We start from the raw sequence: 18,780 nt of genomic DNA on the forward strand, positions 1-18,780 counted from the left end.
TCTGAGGGTCCCCCTTTCTGGGTGTCTGGTTCCCCTCCTGTGGGTCAGGTCCCTCTCGGCTGTCTGGGCCCCTTCCAGAGGGTCAGGTCGCCTTCTCGGGGGTCTGGTTGCCTTCCCGAGAGTCTGGCTCGACCTCCGGCTTCTGGTCCTGTGTCCGGGGGTCAGGTCCCTGCCAGGGGTGACAGGAGGGGGATCAGTGGTCAGGGTCTGGTCCTGGTCCCTCCTGGGGGTCACAGGAGGGGGATCAGTGGTCAGGGCCTGGTCCTGTTTTTGGGGGTCACAGGATGGGGAATCAATGGTCAGGGTCAGGTCCCTCCTGGGGGTCACAGGACGGGGATGAGTGGTCAGGGTCTGGTCCTGGTCCCTCACAGGGATCACAGGAGGGGGATCAGTGGTCAGGGCCTGGTCCTGTTTTTGGGGGTCACAGGAGGGGGATCAGTGGTCAGGGCCTGGTCCTGTTTTTGGGGGTCACAGGATGGGGAATCAATGGTCAGGGTCAGGTCCCTCCTGGGGGTCACAGGATGGGGATCAGTGGTCAGGGTCAGGTCCTGGTCCTGTTTCTGGGGGTCACAGGAGGGGGATCAGTGGTCAGGGTCAGGGTCTGGTCCTGTTTTTGGGGGTCACAGGAGGGGGATCAATGGTCAGGATCTGGTTCTGTTTCCGGGGGTCACAGGAGGGGGATCAGTGTCAGGGTCAGGTCCTGTTTTTGGGGGTCACAGGAGGGGGATCAGTGGTCAGGGTCTGGTCCTGGTCCTGTTTTTGGGGGTCACAGGAGGGGGATCAGTGGTCAGGGTCTGGTCCTGGTTTTGGGGGTCACAGGAGGGGGATCAGTGTCAGGGTCTGGTCCTGGTCCTGTTTTTGGGGGTCACAGGAGGGGGATCAGTGGTCAGGGTCAGGTCCTGTTTTTGGGGGTCACAGGAGGGGGATCAGTGGTCAGGGTCTGGTCCTGTTTCCGGGGGTCAGGTCCCTCCTGGGGGTCACAGGAGGGGGCTCAGCCTCCCACGGGTGTCACCCTCTTGGGGACCTGCCCACCTCAGGGTGCAGAATTTGGCCATAAATGTCACCCTGCTGGTTTTATTAAGGACCAGAAACTGGGGTAGGAGTGGAGGCCCCGCTGGAATCACCACAAGATTGATCTGACAGGAAAGTGGCTCCTGGCAGAGGCTGGGAGGGCCCTGCTGAATTTGAGGGCCTTGTTTTGCACCAGCAAAAAAAAAAAAAAAACCAAACTAGGAAGTGAAAAAGAGAAACTGAGAGAACTCAGAGGGGCCTGAGAGATTTTTCCTCGCTTGATCCCTCACTTGGAAATTAATGTTTTAAAAACTTGAAAGTTGTTTTCATCATTTATTTTGTGTCTGAGAAAAGAGAAAGTGGTGATTCCAGCCCTGCCCAGCCCCACAGGTTTGAATCAAGCTCTTAGGAGTAGATTTGGTTTATAAAGCTCTGCTTAAAGCCTGATGAGAGAAGAAACATTTATGTTTTCTCTTATTACTCTGACACTTAAAAGCGAACATGCTGCCAAAATACTTCAGTGGTAAAAAAAACCCTCGGTGGATGGTAGTATAGGGATTTCCATGGCAACCAATGGTGATCTCATGGGAAGCAAAGTTAAATTTTGGGCTGTCAGTGGGAGCACATCACGGCCCGGGCTGGCCTGGGTGACATTTGCTCGGCAGAAGGTGATGAGGGCTGGGTTGGAACAAACCAGTGTGAAACCAAGGCTTGTTCTCTGTGTGTACACTGATATTCCTGGTGATTTTTGTACTTGCTTTGGATTAACGTTGAAATGCGGGGATGTGGGATGACGTCCTGGCTGGCCGTGGGGACAGATTGGTGGTGCAGCAGCAGGTGCCTGTCGGGCAGGTGGTGCAGGAAAGGTTCCTGCAGAACCTCACACTGAGGGAAGGTTTGTTGTGGGATGCAGGAGCTTTGGAGCATCTCCTGCTCAGCCTGGTGTTCCAGGAGCTCTGCGTGTGCTGTGGGAGGGACAGGGTGGATTTCTGACTTCACAAATTGGAAACTGTCAAAAATAATAACGACGAGGCAGCGCTGTGTGAGAGCTGCTGCTCGGGGGTTTGTTACCAGGAGAAAAGCGCTCTGTGGGCTTACAGGGTTTTTGGGAAGTTCCAGGCTGCTGTTGGCAGAGCTTCCCTGGGAAACAGGGGGCTGGGGGGCCCAGCTGTGTTCCAGAGTGGGATCCCCCCGGTCCTGATCACAGTTTCTGGGTTGGATTGGGAGGCAGCTGGAGGGAATCCCATCGCTGCTGTCCCCCACAGTGAGATCCTGAGCGAGAAGGGGGCGTTGGTTCGTTAATGCTTCCTCTCCTCTTTGCTAGGGAGATATCCCAGTGTTTTCCCGTGGTGCTTTTCCACGCTCTGTGCAGGGAATGCTTCATTTGAGGTCTCTCCTGAGTTTTCTGGTGGCAAAGGGGACCCAAAACTTTCCTTCCCTGGGCCTTGCAGTGGTATAGAGGAATTCCAGCATCACAGAACCATGGAATCTCCAGGGTGGGAAGGGACCCACAGGGATCATGGGTCCATCTCCTGGCCCTGCCCAGCCATCCCTGGCAGCGGTGTCCGAATGCTCCTGGAGCGTTCCCATTCCCTGGGGAGCACCCTCTGGGGAAGAACCTTTCCTGCTCTCCATCCTCTCCCTCCCCTGGCACAGCTCCATGGTTCCCTGGCTCCTGTCCCTGCTGCCCAGAGTTTGGGGAGGGCTGGGAGCAGAGGGATGAGCTTTCCTGCTCTCCTTGCTGACAGCCAGGTGTGCAGGCACAGCTGGAGCAGCCGTGGCTTCTGCGCTGGGGATTGTGACTGTGTGGATGTCATCCAGCAGGATGCTTTAACAGGGGCTGCAGTGCCTGAAGGGCAGGAGCTGCAGCTCAGCCATAAAAATGGGCAAACTGGAATGCCAGGAAATAGGAGAGCCTTGTTGGGGTAAATCTTGGGTTTGGAACAAGAGTAGAACAAGAATAACTGGGAAATTTGGGTGCAAATAGTGCAGGAGAAACGGGTGAGGTCGGTGAACTGAGAGCAAAGGAGGAGCTGGGTGTTTCAATGAGAGGATCAAGGAATATCCCAAGTTGGAAGGGACCCACAGGGATTATCCAGTCGAGCTCCTGGCTCTGCCTGGGACCCCCCAAATCCCACCCTTTGCATCCCTGTGAGTTGTCCAAACGCTCCTGGAGCTCTGGCAGCCTCGGGGCCGGGACCATTCCCTGGGGAGCCTGTGCCAGCTTGACAGAACTTCAGAGAACTTTACAGGGAGGAGGGTTTGTGGGAGGTCTTGTTTTGCTGGATGCAGAATTCCTGAAGAACTAATTGAGGAGTTAATAGAGTGAGTTAATGAGTGACGGCAGCGCTCGGGCTGGGCTGTCAGACACAGAGGCTCGGCCGGGAGCTGCAGTCTCTCACTCCTGGGAGCTGGGAACTGGGAACACAGCCCTCCTCCCAGTTACACCGATGGGCTGCAGTGCTTTCACCGCCTTTTCACGGCAAATCCGCAGATGTCGGGGCTTTATGGAAGGCTCAGGGAAGGAATGTGGCCTCTGTGTGACCAGGAGTAGCAACAAAGGCTCTTAAGTGTCTCCTTTGATTCAATATTATTGGAAGCAGGAGTGTGTTGTCTTTCCTGGCTGCTGCTGTGTTTCTCTACTTGAGCTTTTCTTTTTCCCTCTCTGCTCCCTGTTCCTCCCACCATCCTCCCCTCACTCCTGATGGATTTCCCTGCTCCTTGTTTTGATCCTCCCCAGCTGCCAGCACTGCAATAACCAATATTGACATTATTATCGCTGCCTGGACTATTTTTACCTGCACCTTAACTCTTGTTTTGGAGGGAAACTTGGGCAGATGAATATCAGTTACCTCAGGAAATGAAGCTTTCGCAGCCAAGCTTGAAAATCTCAGACGAAAAAGGCTCGGATTTAGGTGGAATTTGAGTGCCACACATATTGCTGTTGGATGAGGTGTGGAAGTGGGAAGTTCCATCTTTGTGTTCCTTGGTGCCTGTTAGTCCCAGATGGAGCAGAGGCACCTCAAGAGTGACGGTGAAAAATGTCTGCAGGGCCTGAAGCCTGACCAAAATTGTCATTTTTGTCAGGGGCGCCTTTAAACCCAACCCCACGTGGCACCGAGCCGTGACCGGGAGCTGTCACCACAGCGAGGGTGAGGTGATGTCAGGAGGAAGTGCAGCTCCTTCCTCAGCCTGAGCTGGCAGCTGTGCAGCTGCTGGGCTGGGATTGCTCCTCGCTGTCCCTCTCAGTGTCTGTCCTGTGTCCATCTGTTACCTGGGAGCGCTCTGGGGGAGGCTGTTCCCGGTGTCACAGCACCCACACACCCCATTCCTTCCCCTGGAGTCAGCCTGGGCTGCCCGAGGACACCGGGCTCATCTGGGCAGGAGGGGAAGCTGGAAGGCGTGAGAAAAAAACCTTCTGGTGAAATGGCAAAGGGCAGGCAGAGCTCAGAGCTCTTCCCAGCCTGGGGCAGAGTGAAAAACTTCTCTGGCACAGCTTTCCACAGAATCTCCTGAGCTGGAAGGGACCACAGGGATGGTGGATCCAGCTCCTGGCCCTGCACACACCCCCAGCAATCCCAGCCTGGGCATCCCTGGGAGCTCCTGGAGCCCCCACAGCCTCGGGGCTGTGCCCATTCCTGGGGAGCCTGGGCAGTGCCAGCACCCTCTGGGGCAGAACCTTTCCTGCTGTCCAACCCAACCCTCCCTGGCACAGCTCCATGGTTCCCTGGCTCCTGTCCCTGCTCACAGAGACCAGAGTTACCCCTCAGGATGAAACTGCAGCCCCTGGGGAGCCCTGAGCTCAGTCTCCTCCAGCTGAACATTCCAAGTGTCCTCAGCCACTCCTCATGTGGCCCCTCCAGACCCTTCCCATCCCCATGTTCCTCCTTTGGATGCTCCCCAATGGTTTCAGTTGTTTTTTCTCTGGAGGTGCCCAATCCCAGGACTGGAGGTGAGCAGGACAATCCCCTCCCTTGATGCTGTCCCTGATGCCCCCTGGGACAGGGATGTCCCTCCTGGCTCCAGGGCACAGCTGACTCAGATCCCCCTTGCCATCCACCAGGACTGGGTCCCTTCCCAGAGCTGCTCTCCAGCCTCTCCATCCCAGCCTGGGGGGCATCCAGGGCTGCCCCAGGGTGCAGATCCAGCACCTGCCTGTGTTAAACCTCTGGCACTTGGTCATTCCCAGCCCTTGGGTTTGTCCGGGTCTCTGCAGGGCCTCTCTGCCTTTGGGGAGTCAGCAGCTCCTCCCAGTTCTGAACCATCTGCAGACAGACCTGGTGTCCCCTTGGGCCACATCCAGGTCATCCATGGAGGTGCTGAAGGGAACTGGGCCTGAGTTGGAACCCTGTGGAACTTTGACTTTGCAGGGAAGCTTCCCAAACATCTGGATTGCTCAGTCCAGGGTTTGTGTGGGGCTGGCAGTGCCCCTGCTGCACTTCAGAGTGCCTGTGCTGGGAACCTGGGCTTGCAGTGGGATTTCAGTGCTGCAGTTTGCTGCTGCTCCCAGCTCCATGGCCTGGAGTGACACTGGTGACTCTGGAGTCACTTTGATTCTGATTCCCCTGGGCAGCTTTCGGAGCAGCAGCAGCAGAGCCTGGCTCTGGGAGAGGCACAAGCCTGCAGGAGTTGGGGATGGTCTGGCTGCTGCAGCCACAGGAAGGAAGAAGGAAACAGAACACAAGAAGCTGCTTTAGTTTCATTTTTGCCTTTGATTCCTTGTGAGGACTGAGTTCTGTCACACCTCAGAGAAGGCACTGGTGGCTCTGCTGTGACATTTGGGGTTCTCTTGTGGCAGTTTCTTCCTTCCGTTCCTCACAGCCTTGCACAGCCTGCAGCTGATTCCAGCTCCTTGCTTGGCTGTGCAGCGGGGTGGGATGAGAAGCTTGTGTTTCCTTAGCTGTTTATTTGTGTTTTCTTCCCTCGGCAGATCCCCCGGGACGCCGTTTAATTGAATTCTTTTATGTTAAGATGGATTTCTTTTCTTTGAGAAGGATAATTGAGCCTGTGAGCTCACAGGTTGAAAACTGTCCCCGTGTCCCCGAGGCAGAGGACAAAGGGCACGGTTGGAGCATGCCAGGAGCGGGCACAGGGCCAGGCTGGCCCGTGCTGGCCCTGCAGCCGTGTGGGATGGCAGCGCTGGCACCGGGACATGGGGACGTGGGACCTGGGAAGGAGCAGAGTGACAGGGCTGGGGCTGTCCTGGGAATTTAACCCTGGTGGGGCTGGGTGGCCCTGGCACTGGGACATGGGGATGTGGGACCTGGGAAGGAGCAGAGTGACAGGGCAATGTCCTGGGCATTTAACCCAGGTGGGGCTGGGGTGGCCCTGGCACCGGGACATGGGGATGTGGGACCCGGGAAGGAGCAGAGTGACAGAGCTGAGGCTGTCCTGGGAATTTAACCCTGGTGGGGTTGGGTGGCCCTGGCACCGGGACATGGGGATGTGGGACCTGGGAAGGAGCAGAGTGACAGGGCAATGTCCTGGGCATTTAACCCAGGTGGGGCTGGGGTGGCCCTGGCACTGGGACATGGGGATGTGGGACCTGGGAAGGAGCAGAGTGACAGGGCAATGTCCTGGGCATTTAACCCAGGTGGGGCTGGGGTGGCCCTGGCACTGGGGCATGGGGACATGGGACCTGGGAAGGAGCAGAGTGGCAGAGCTGGGGCTGTCCTGGGCATTTAACCCAGGCAGGGTTGGGTGGCCCTGGCAGCCTGGTGATGTTCTGGTGTGGTGGTGCTGGGCTCACAGGGAGCAGGGTCAGACACCTCCCTGCTCTGGGAACTTGTGCTGCTTCCTCAGAGCCTGCAGCTCCCCACAGCAGCAGCACCTGGAGCTGCTGGAGTGAACCCAGAGAGGCCATGGAGGTGCTGGAGCCCCTCTGCTCTGCAGCCAGCCTGGGAGAGCTGGGAATGTTCCCCTGGAGAGGAGAAGGATCCAGGGAGAGCTGAGAGCCCCTGCAGGGCCTGAAGGGGCTCCAGGAGAGCTGGGAATGTTCCCCTGGAGAGGAGAAGGATCCAGGGAGAGCTGAGAGCCCCTGCAGGGCCTGAAGGGGCTCCAGGAGAGCTGGGAATGTTCCCCTGGAGAGGAGAAGGATCCAGGGAGAGCTGAGAGCCCCTGCAGGGCCTGAAGGGGCTCCAGGAGAGCTGCAGAGGGACTGGGACAGGGCTGCAGGGCCAGGAGCCAGGGAATGGCTGCCAGTGCCAGAGGCCAGGGCTGGATGTTGGGAATTGGGAATTGGGAATTGCTGGCTGGGCTGGAATTGCCAGAGCAGCTGTGGCTGCCCCTGGATCCCTGGCAGTGGCCAAGGGCAGGCTGGAGCCTGGGGCTGGGAGCAGCCTGGGCCAGTGGGAGGTGTGGGGGGCACTGGGGGGGCTTGGGGGTCTCTTCTATCCCAAACCATCCCAGGACTCTGCTTCTGTTTGACTGAACATGAGTCCCACTGCTGGAAGTTCTGCCAGGCTGGAATGGGATGGGGTTGCAGTGATGTTGACAACAGCCATGATTCCATGTTAAGTCATGCTCAGCTGAGGGAATGGAATATCCAGGTTATCCTGGGAACCCTCAGCCCCTGAGCCAGGTTACCCCATTCCTGCTGAGCAGGTGCTCAGTCTGCACCATTTAGCAAATTGGAAAACACCAAAGGATGTTTTTCCAGCTTAGCTGTGCAGCTTGTTTCCTTTTCATTTTTCAGTTGGAAGATTGTTTTTCTTTGTGCTCAGTTGTTATTTACTGCTTCTGCATTCTCCCAGTCCTTGTTCTCTGCCATGGTTGGAACAAGATGGTTTTTAAAGTCCCTTTCCACCCAAACCATTCCATGTTTCCCATATTTATTATATCATTCTTTAATGTTGCACTGTCCATGGTATATCCGAAATTTTCTTCCATGACTAAGTATTTCCCCTCCCCCAGTACTGTGTTTCCTACTCTGCCTTGGCTTTCCAGGGGCTGGAACCTCTCCCAAAGTTCACACCTCTGTGATATAAATCCCTTCTTCGGAGGCAATGGTTCAGGTTCCTTTTTTAGTCAGTGGAGGAGCCAGGTGCTCATTCCCTGTCTGGGCAGGGATCTGAAATAGCTGAGTTGTGCTGGAGAAGCTCTCGTTCCTCTCCTGCCCAGGGAATGTGGGTGATGGACTGGGATCAGTCATCCTCGCTATAAATATCTGTCCCTTGGGTGAGACCCAGCCTGGGCAGGGGACACCCACAGGGCTGGGACAGGGACAGGGACAGGGAGCTCCTCACCTGGGGCTGGCTCCTGGAGCTGCTCCTCAGGAGAGACTGGACTGGGTGCTCCCCAAGGGCTTTTCCAGCCTAAATGTGAGGTGCTGATGTTCTGCCACGTCCAAACCCTGAGCTCTGCCTGGGGAACCTTCTCCCTGTTCCACAGCAGCTGGATGAGTTTGCTGCTGGAAGCAGGAAGGGATTCAGAACCATGGAGATCTCTCTGAGGCCAAAACGCTGAACCAAATTGAAGTTGTTGTTGTGTATGTGCCCAGCAGAGCTGTTTCCAGTTCTGTGAGGAGTGTGATGCACAGCTCTGCTGCTCCTGCCATCAGCAGGATGTGGAGCTGCTGGAGCAGGTCCAGGGGAGCCCAGCATGGTCATACAGAGACTGGAGCACCTCCAGAGACAGCCTGGGACACTTGGGAGTGTTCAGCCTTGGGGAGGGAAGGTCGTGCGGAGACCTCAGGGCACCTTCCAGGATCTGAAGGCATCCAAGAGAGCCAGAGAGGGACCCTGAATCAGCACTGGAGTGCCAGGACACAGGGAATGGCTTCCCACTGCCAGAGAGCAGGGATGGATTGGTTTAGATTGGATATTGGGAACAAATTCCTCCCTGGGAGGGTGGCCAGGGTGGCACAGGGTGCCCAGAGCAGCTGGGGCTGCCCCTGGATCCCGGGAATGTCCAAGGAAAGCTTGGAGCAGCCTGGGATGGTGGGATTGGAATGGAATGGGATTGAAGGTCCCTGGATCCCATCTCAAATCATTCTGGGATTTGGGAGGCTCTGAATCCATCCCGAGGGATTTTTCTGGAAGTTGGGGCTGGAAAAGGGAAGGGAGACCCTTCCTGCAGTGCTGAGATTCCCAGGGAAACCCCTGGATCCCAAAATTCCTTCCTGGAGCGGAGAGCCGGGGCAGGGCTGGAGAGAGGGAATGGAGGGAATTCCCTGGGAAAGGGGAGATGGGGGTGGGATGTTGGGAATTGGGAATTGGGAATTGCTGGCTGGGCTGGAATTGCCAGAGCAGCTGGGGCTGCCCCTGGATCCCTGGCAGTGGCCAAGGGCAGGCTGGAGCCTGGGGCTGGGAGCAGCCTGGGCCAGTGGGAGGTGTGGGGGGCACTGGGGGGGTTTGGGGGGTCCTTAAAGCAGAGGACAGCATTTCCCCACTTCCTTCAATGCCTGGCAAGGGGAGGGCCCAAAGCTCAGAAGTTTATCAACATTTTACTGTTTTTCCCTTCTGCTTTTAGAGAGAGTTCATTTAACTGTGTCTGGTCCCAGACTGCTGCATGTGACAGGGCTCTGAGATCTCCAGGATGAAGCAGCAGAGGTGTTTCCAAAAGCTCTAAGGGGCTTTAGGGTGCCACATGTTGGTGTAGGGGTCTGGGACCTGGTGCCAGTGGTGCCTGCACACCCCATTTCATGGCTGTTGCACCCTAACTTCCTCTTGCAAAAGGGGCAATTTCAGGCCTTCTGTTTTTCCTTCCCTTGTGTCACCTTCCTTGTGACACATGAAATAACGGGTACAGGGCAGGGATGTTAATGTGGGGAGTGCTTCCAGTGTGTCCATGGTCTCCCTGCTCCTGCTTTTCCCTCTGTTTCCAACAGCAGCTCCGCTGAGGAATGTTTCGTCTTGCAGGAAAAAACTGCTTCAGCTTCATTTTTCACAGGTGAATTCTGGGCAGCAGCAGGAATTTCTTTATGGGAAGGGGGACCAGGCTTGGCAGGGGCTGCTCAGGGAGGTTTGCAGTGCCCATCCCTGGAGGTGTGCAGGGAATTCCTGGAGGTGGCACTCAGGGAACAAGGTGGGCATCGGGCACAGCTGGGACTGGATGGGCTGGGAGGGCTTTTCCAGCCCCAGGAATCCTGGGATTCTTAGAGCTTCTCTGTGTTGTTTTCTCAAATACTTGGAAGCAAATGCTGGAATGAAGCAGTGCAGTTCCCAAGAACAAAACTGTTGTTTTTAGTTTTAGAGGAGAAGAGCAAGGAGAAGTATTGAGTGTATTCCTGGGGTTTGGATCCGTGCTGGAGTTTCCAAGGAGCAGTGAAATGAGACAGGATCACCTGGTGGGCACAGGAGACTTTGGCCATGTGGGGAAAATCCTGTTGTGTAATCCCAGTTTGTTTGGAGCTGTGGACTGTGCCCTGGTCAGGAATGTGTTATTTTGGGAAAAGCAGGTGGGATCACTACCAGCCAACCAGCAGGGCCAGTGCTGGGCAGGCAGGAGGATCTCCAGTGCCCTGCTGGGTTTAGGTTTTAATGTTTATGGGGAAATTCCTGCTGTTCCTGGGGAATGGCCCATCCAGATTCCTAAGGGGAATCATGGAATATCAGGATGGTTTGGGGCCTTAAAGCCTCTCTCATTCCAACCCCTGCCAAGGCAGGGACACATTTCACTATCCCAGGGGACTGCAAGCCACACCCAAATCATTCCCTGCTTCCGTGATCAAGAGAATTGTTGATGATCCTTCGTGCAAGGTGCATGTTCAGTTATTTTCCCAATATTGATCCAATCTCTAGGATTCTTTATTAAGCTTGGAAAAATAAATGTCAGCCTTTTCAGTCTTTTGAAATGCTCACCCTACTCATTCCACGGGTTTTATGAGTGGTTTTGGTTGTGATTGAGGGAATTCAGTCACAGTGTGAGTGACTCCTTGGATTAGTTCTCCATCCTTGCCACTTCCCTGCCCTCCCTCCCTGCTCAGACATTCCTGCAGCAATGTTGGGAGCCGGTTTGGGGGAATGATCCAGCTGATTATTTTTTTTCCTGCTAATTCTGCATGGCAAAGGAAACCCATTTTTTCCCAGCAGTGCAGGTTTAATACCCAGCGAGTTGTGGCCTCGGATCAGGAGTGTGTCCTGCTGGTTTGGGATTCCCAGAGCAGCTTGAACTTTGATGTTTCTTTATCCAGGTAAAACCCATGGAACTCCTAAGGGTGGGTCTGAGAGTTCCCAGGGATTGTTTTCCTTTCAGGATGTTTCATGGTGGATGAAGGCTGGCTCATAAATAGAGGTTAAGTGGTGTCATGCAGGGAGAACAGGCTGCTGGTGCCTTGTCCTGGCAAAGATGTTTTACCCAATTCCAAGGAACTGGGTAAAGGGGGAGGAATTTCCCCATGGAAAGGGAAGGTTTGCAGTGCCCATCCCTGGAGGTGTCCAAGGAATTCCTGGAGGTGGCACTCAGGGCTCTGGGGACAGGGTGGGCATCGGGCACAGCTGGCGCTGGATGCTCTTTTCCAACCTCAGCCATTCTGAGCTCCTTCTGAAGCGTCTTTATTTCTCTGAACTGCAAAACTTAAACTTTACATGGACTATGTCTGTAATGGCCTGAAATGAAGGGGCATTGAGGAAATTAAACTGCTTTTATTTAATGTCCTGTTTGAGGGCTCTGCTTTGCTGGGGCCTCAGGTCTGGGTCTGTTGGGTGGAGGAGCATTGGAATATTCTGGCAGGAGCTGCAGCATGTGAGGGGCTGGGCTGTTGAGGTGCAGGAACAGCCACAAACTCACCTTGGGAGCTTTGAACCGGGATGAAGGAGCAGAAAAGGGCACAGCAGTTGTTTTACTGGCTCACTTGGGGCCCTGTGCTGATCAAATACGAGTCTGTGGAACGGGCAGCCCTTGATCTCCCCGTGGGGTGCAGCAGGAAATCTCAGCTTGCAAATGCTGGCCCTCGGTCTGAGTACAAAGAGGTGTCTTTTGTAACATTGCCTTAGTCTGTGGGCAGCAAAGATGAAAATATCCAAGGTCCACGGAAGGACTTGAACAAAATGGGATTTCTGTGCTTGTGCACCCCAGTTAAAACAACAGCCTGCTCTGAGATCCCAGTCTGGTCATTTACAGGGATTTCTGTGGGGTTCAGCTGTGCTGACCCAGGAGAAAATGTCACTTGTTGCTTGGAGCAGACAGAGTAACCAGCCCTGAGCCTCATCAAAGCGATCCAGGAGCCTGGAGTCCTGCGAGGGATGGAAATCAGCTCTTCAAGCACCCCAGCACTTTGTTTTGCTGCTTTAATATTCAAATGCAGTTGCAAATCTCCCACTCAAAGGTTACTGTTTAATGGGAAGCCCTGAGTCCCCCCGGGGTTCCTTGGGGCCGTCAGCACAGAGGAGCAGCTGGAAATAACCAATCCTGCTCAATTCCTGCTGAAATACACATCACAAACTGGGAGATTCCTCTGCCCTCAGAGCTGACGTGAGCCCAGCAGCCCGTAGAGGTGAATTTTAGGGATGTACTGAGCTCCATGTGCACTGACTGAGCTGTTAAAAAAGGCCTTTTTGGTGCTGTTTTGTTCCCAGGGCGCTTGGGAGCCTTTTCTGCAGCTTTTTCCTGCAGCTTTTGAAGCGCTGCGGTTTCCCCGTGTCTGGGTGTGGAGCAGTTAATTAAAAAAGTAACATTTAAATCAAGAAGCTGTGCAAATTCTGTCCTTAGCATGGGGTAGGGCAGCAATTAGGAGGCTGCTTAACGAGATAGTGGGTGAGGATAAGGTTGATGATCAAAACAGAGAATTCCTGATACCATCTCTTTCTTTGGGAGCTTCAGAGGCCGGGAAGAATTAGAAGGAGCTCTTCATTTGTCCAACACAGAGGCCTTCAAGGGTTTATTGCCAGGGGCAGTTTGTTGTTAAAGAAAAAGCCCAACACAGCCCCTTTCCATGCAGAGCAGCATTCCAGTGTGCCTGTGGTTTCCTGCTGCTGGCCACAGAACGTGGGGTGCCCCTGAGCTGGGTGGGATGTGGGGCTGTGCAGAGGGATGGGGACCTGGGATGAGGCCACAGGGTGAGGGACGGCCAGGCTGAGGGGCAGGAGCTGCCCTGGAGCGCTCCAGGCTGGGCACAGGGGCTGGAAACTGGGAAAGGCCCTGGGGGGACACGAGCCCAGAGGGGCCAGGGGGGCAGGAGGCCGATGGAGCCGGGCTGGGGCAGCCCCAGGGTGGGCACAGCCCGGGGCAGGGACTGTCCCCTGTGCTGGCCCTGCTGAGGGACCCCCTGGAATCCTGGGGACAGCTCTGGGCCCCTCCTGCCAGGAGAGCCCTGGAGGGGCTGGAGGTGTCCAGGGAATGGAGCTGGGAAGGTTCTGGAGCCCCAGGAAGAGCTCTGGGAGCTGGGAAGGTTCTGGAGCCCCAGGAAGAGCTCTGGGAGCTGGGAAGGTTCTGGAGCCCCAGGAAGAGCTCTGGGAGCTGGGAAGGTTCTGGAGCCCCAGGAAGAGCTCTGGGAGCTGGGAAGGTTCTGGAGCCCCAGGAAGAGCTCTGGGAGCTGGGAAGGGGCTCAGCCTGGAGCAAAGGGGGATCAGGGGGACCTTGTGGCTCTGCACAAGTCCCTGGCAGGAGGGGACAGCCGGGGGGTCGGGCTGTGCTGGCAGGAACAGGGACAGGAGGAGAGGGAACGGCCTCAGGATGGGCCAGGACAGGCTCAGGATGGGCCAGGACAGGCTCAGGATGGGCCAGGACAGGCTCAGGATGGGCCAGGACAGGCTCAGGGTGGGCCAGGACAGGCTCAGGGTGGATCAGGACAGGCTCAGGGTGGATCAGGACAGGCTCAGGATGGGCCAGGACAGGCTCAGGGTGGATCAGGACAGGCTCAGGATGGGCCAGGACAGGCTCAGGATGGGCCAGGACAGGCTCAGGATGGGCCAGGACAGGCTCAGGGTGGGCCAGGACAGGCTCAGGGTGGGCAGCAGCAGGAATTTCCCCATGGAAAGGGGGTCAGGCCCTGGAAGTGCCCAGGGAGGTTTGCAGTGCCCATCCCTGGAGGTGTGCAGGGAATTCCTGGAGGTGGCACTCAGGGGACAAGGTGGGCATCGGGCACAGCTGGCACTGGATGGGCTGGGAGGGCTTTTCCAACCAAATGGTGCCAGGATTTTGTAATGTAAATGCAGAGATCTCTTTGTCACATGTTAAAGAATAATGAAGAAATTCATCTTCAAAGCTCAAAGGGGAAAACAAAAGGACATTCTTGGCAAACTGGTGAAATATTTTGGTTGACAATAAATTTTATCTGTGAATTTTAAATGTATCCAAGTGGTTTTCAATAAGCAACTTTGGCCAGGGGATGTCTCAGGGAGCTGAAACACCTCTTTGGGGATGTGTGGCAGTGATGAACCCCCAGTGAGGTGGGGTCACTGCCTCGAGACCTCTGGTGTGTCCTGCTTTGCCTTTAGGCAGGGATTCCAAAAAGAATCCAAATGGGGGAGGCAGGGAGCATGGGAATGGTGCTGAATGGGAATGGAGTGATGTAAAATCCTGATGTCAGAGGAGCTGAGGTGTCCCAGAGCTGCTCCTGGGTGGAGAACCTTGCACAGGTCCTGTTCCTTGGTGTTCCTCATGGCTGCCATGGGATGGGCTCCTGGCACGGTGTGATTTGAGAGCAGAGGGGCTGAGATCATGGAGTCATGGAGTCATGGAGTCATGGAATCATGGAATCATGGAATCCCAGACTGCTGTGGGTGGGAAAGGACCCCTGAGCCCCCCCAGTGCCCCCCAGCCATGGCAGGGACTCCTCTCCCTGTCCCAGGCTGTTCCCAGCCCCATCCAACCTGGCCTTGAGCTCTGGCATTTCTGTAGGAAACATTTCTTTTCCTCCTTTGGAGTTTCTCACCATCCTTTGTGCCTCCACCATTCCTCTGAAGAGAAATCCACAAAGGTCTTGGATTCAGTCTTTGCTGTGTTAAAGATAAATATGGGAATTATTCCATTTTGAAGCAGAGTGTGTTTCACAGGAGTCTGAGGTGGGAGCCGAAGGAGGTTGAGAGAGCTCTGAAATAACTGAGTAGCTCATGATTCTCTTCCCCTGGCAGACTGAACCCCAGAATCCCAGAAATGCTGAGGTTGGAAAAGCCCTCCCAGCCCATGGAGTCCCAGCTGTGCCCGATGCCCACCTTGTCCCCTGAGTGCCACCTCCAGGAATTCCCTGCACACCTCCAGGGATGGGCACTGCAAACCTCCCTGGGCACTTCCAGGGCCTGACCCCCTTTCCATGGGGAAATTCCTGCTGAATTCCTGCAGGATGGTGACTTTGTGTGTCCCTTGTCCAGCTCTCACAGGAGGAGGAGTCCGAGATGTGCCTGCAGCCCCCATCAGGGCTGACCTGAGACCTTCACAGGGGATGAATTCTGGGTGTTGTTTGCTTCTCTCTCAAGGAAAGTTGGGTCCTTTTTAGGGAAGTGAAATTGTGCAGTTGAGAAATGTTGATAACCCAAATGATCCAATTTCTTGGGAAGAGCTTGAGGATAAAAATACTGGCGAGTGTAAATTGTTGTGAGGTGGCAGTGGGGTGTTATGTATGAGCTGGCACCGCTCCTTGCCTGCTTTCCTGGGAGTGCTTGACAGGTCTGGGGATGGATCAGGGCTGGCTTCCAGCTGGGCTTGGCTGTGAGCAGGGCTGGGAATGACCCTGTCCCTGCCCTGGGAGTCACCAGCAGCAGTGGGACACCTGGGCACCCTCCCTGTTGCTGCAGGTGATGCACTGCAGCCTCTGGCTTCTTCTTCCCTGGCAGCACTGGGCTGGATAACAACCATAAAAACAACAACAACAGCAGCTCCTGTGGGCTGTTCACTGCCATCAGTCCTGGGCTGCCTGACCTGCTGTGCTTTGAGTGTCTGACTGAAACCACAGCAGCTGCACATCCATCCTGTGCTGTACCTGGAATCACAGAGCCATGGAATCTCCTGAGCTGGAAGGGACCCCAGGGATGGTGGATCCAGCTCCTGGCCCTGCACACACCCCCAGCAATCCCAGCCTGGGCATCCCTGGGAGCTCCTGGAGCCCCCACAGCCTCGGGGCAGTGCCAGCACCCTCTGGGGCAGAACCTTTCCTGCTCTCCAACCCTCCCTGGCACAGCTCCATGGAGATTTGAAAATATTTGGAGCAGGCTCTGGCACCACAAGGTGCTGGTTCTTTGCTGGATCAGCTCCTGTGGAAGATTCCCAGAGCTTGGCCAAGAGTTTAAAATAGTAACTGGTCTTGGTGGCTTCTCCAGTTACCAGGATCATTCCAGGGATCTCATGATTTGCATATCGTTTTCCAAATGTCCACATGCTCAGGAAAAGAAATCTGCTGTTGCTCTGACCCTGAGTTGATGAAGGAAGAGTTGAAATGATGTTTGCCAGGGGGAGTGGATTTAGGGATGAGCCAGGGCTGGGAACAGGCAGAGAGGAGTGGGCTGGCTGCTCCTCCCTGGGGATGGAACAGGAACTCCAGAAACTGCCAGAGGCCAGGGCTGGATGTTGGGATGTTGGGAATTGGGAATTGGGAATTGCTGGCTGGGCTGGAATTGCCAGAGCAGCTGTGGCTGCCCCTGGATCCCTGGCAGTGGCCAAGGGCAGGCTGGAGCCTGGGGCTGGTGTCCCTGCCATGGGGACTCCCTTGTCCCCAGTCCCTCTGCAGCTCTCCTGGAGCTCCTTTAGGCCTGGAAAGGGCTCTGAGCTCTCCCTGGATCCTTCTCCTCTCCAGGTGAACATTCCCAGCTCTCCCAGGCTGGCTCCAGCCCTGGAGCAGCTCCGTGGTCTCTGGACTGTGTCCAGCAGTTAATCTCAGCCGTTGTTTATTTACTGTTAGAACCAGTGGCTCTGGGAATATTTCAATTCCCGTGTTATGGTTGAGGTTCACAAGAGTTGGTGGAAGGATCTTTATGTGTGTATTTATTTATTTACTGGAAAGGAGGAAGCAGCAGAGACCAGAGCCCATCCCAGTGACCTCAGGGCTGTGTGGAGTCAGGAATGGGCTGCAGGAGTTTGTGGGTTTGGGTTAATCAGGAATATCTGGAGTGACCATCTTGGTCAGTTGATGTTTGTGGTCACTCAGCTGTTCTGGCTGAGCATTGGAGCGGTGCCTGGATGGTTTTACCCTTCCACCCTTTAATCCCTGAGTTCCTTGCAGAGACAAGGAGGGTTGGGGAAGAGATGAAGGTTCATAAAACCCCAGTTTCAGGTGTTGCAGGTGTTGATGGTATAAAAGCCCTGAAATGGGAGAACCTCCAAACTGTTCTCCCCAGTCTTTGCATCACTCACTGCTGCTGGAGAGAAGAAGATGGAAAATCCAACTGTTTTAGGCTGGGATTGTTCTCTTTTCCTTTGGCTGTATTTAGCCATGGCAGGGGCTGCCCAGGGAGGTTTGCAGTACCCATCCCTGGAGGTGTCCAGGGAATTCCTGGAGGTGGCACTCAGGGCTCTGGGCTGGGGACAAGGTGGGAATCAGGCACAGCTTGGGCTGGGAGGGCTTTTCCAGGGATTTTGTTGGGACTGCTCTTAAAGCAGGTGGGAAGAGGCTGAATAAGTCCCAAAATTTATGAGTGGACATTGACCAGGGAGCAGTTTGTGGTTGTTCCGTTCTCCTCCTGGCCGTGCAGGTACCCTGGGAAATGCTGCTTTCCTTTAATTCCAACAGCTCAAACTCTTCCTTTATTAGTGAAGTCTTGAGGCAAGTTCTAACTTATATAAAAGGTTGAATTTAGCTCATCTTAGTTGATATTTCTGATCAACCATGATAAAGTAACTGAGGCAGTGGGAAGACTTTAAATTTTGTTAAAAATAGCTGGGTTTTGTACATGCCTGTCCTTTTCCAAATGCTCCCATCCCACTGCTGCCTCCTGGGATGTGCCACGGGATGTATGGGAAAGGCAGGAATTCTGTTCCTCTTGGGAGGCTCATGTTTAAATGGACCTTTTGATGGTTTTTATTGAGGAATTCCCGATTCTCCTCATCGTCTTCCAGTGCCTTTTGCAGCTGAAGAACCCTTTCCTTGTATCTGGGTATGGACTCACCTGGGGGCTGGGGCATTGCAGCCTCTGTGGATCCCCTCTCCTGATTCCCTGGAGCAGCAGGAGCAGAGCAGGAGGAGCCCCTGGCAGGGGGGCTCAGGTGAACTCAGCTTCTTCCCTGCAGGGAAGGGGTTCTGAGCAGGGCATGGCCCATTGCAGCCTCTGTGGATCCCCTCTCGTGATTCCCTGGAGCAGCAGGCACAGGAGGAGCCCCTGGCAGGGGGGCTCAGGTGAACTCAGCTTCTTCCCTGGAGGGAAGGGGCTCTGAGCAGGGCATGGCCCATTGCAGCCTCTGTGGATCCCCTCTCCTGATTCCCTGGAGCAGCAGGAGCAGAGCAGGAGGAGCCCCTGGCAGGGGGGCTCAGGTGAACTCAGCTTCTTCCCTGGAGGGAAGGGGCTCTGAGCAGGGCCCCGAGGCTGCCGAAGCTCCGGGGGCATTGGGACAGCGCTGCTGGGAGCTGGGGTCTGTGCAGGTGATCCCTGTGGAGCTCCAGCTATATTCCATATATTCCATGATATTCCATGATATTCCATATATTCCATGATATTCCATGATATCCCATGATATTCCATGATATTCCATATATTCCATGATATTCCATATATTCCATGATATCCCATGATATCCCATGGCTCTGTGAGTCCAGGGATGATTGTCAGACACGTGCTGGGTGTTTAATTCCCAGCTCCCTTAAGCAGAGGGGCACAGGGGAGGTTCCAGGCTGTGCTGGACTCAGGGATCCTGGTGCAGGCTCTGGGATGGGCTCTGAGCCCCGTGTCCAGCACACAGCACCTG

The 18,780-nt window shown here is 55.1% G+C and overlaps 1 protein-coding gene across 2 annotated transcripts in view; it reads left to right on the plus strand.

Moving 5' to 3' along the window:
- Positions 1–18,780, plus strand: part of LOC131591682 (serine/threonine-protein phosphatase 6 regulatory subunit 2-like) — a 71,167-nt gene that overhangs the window by 742 nt on the left and 51,645 nt on the right. The gene's annotated exons all lie outside the window — the stretch shown is intronic.

The sequence above is a fragment of the Poecile atricapillus genome, chromosome W (genome assembly GCF_030490865.1).
Source record: "Poecile atricapillus isolate bPoeAtr1 chromosome W, bPoeAtr1.hap1, whole genome shotgun sequence".
Lineage (NCBI taxonomy): Eukaryota > Metazoa > Chordata > Aves > Passeriformes > Paridae > Poecile > Poecile atricapillus.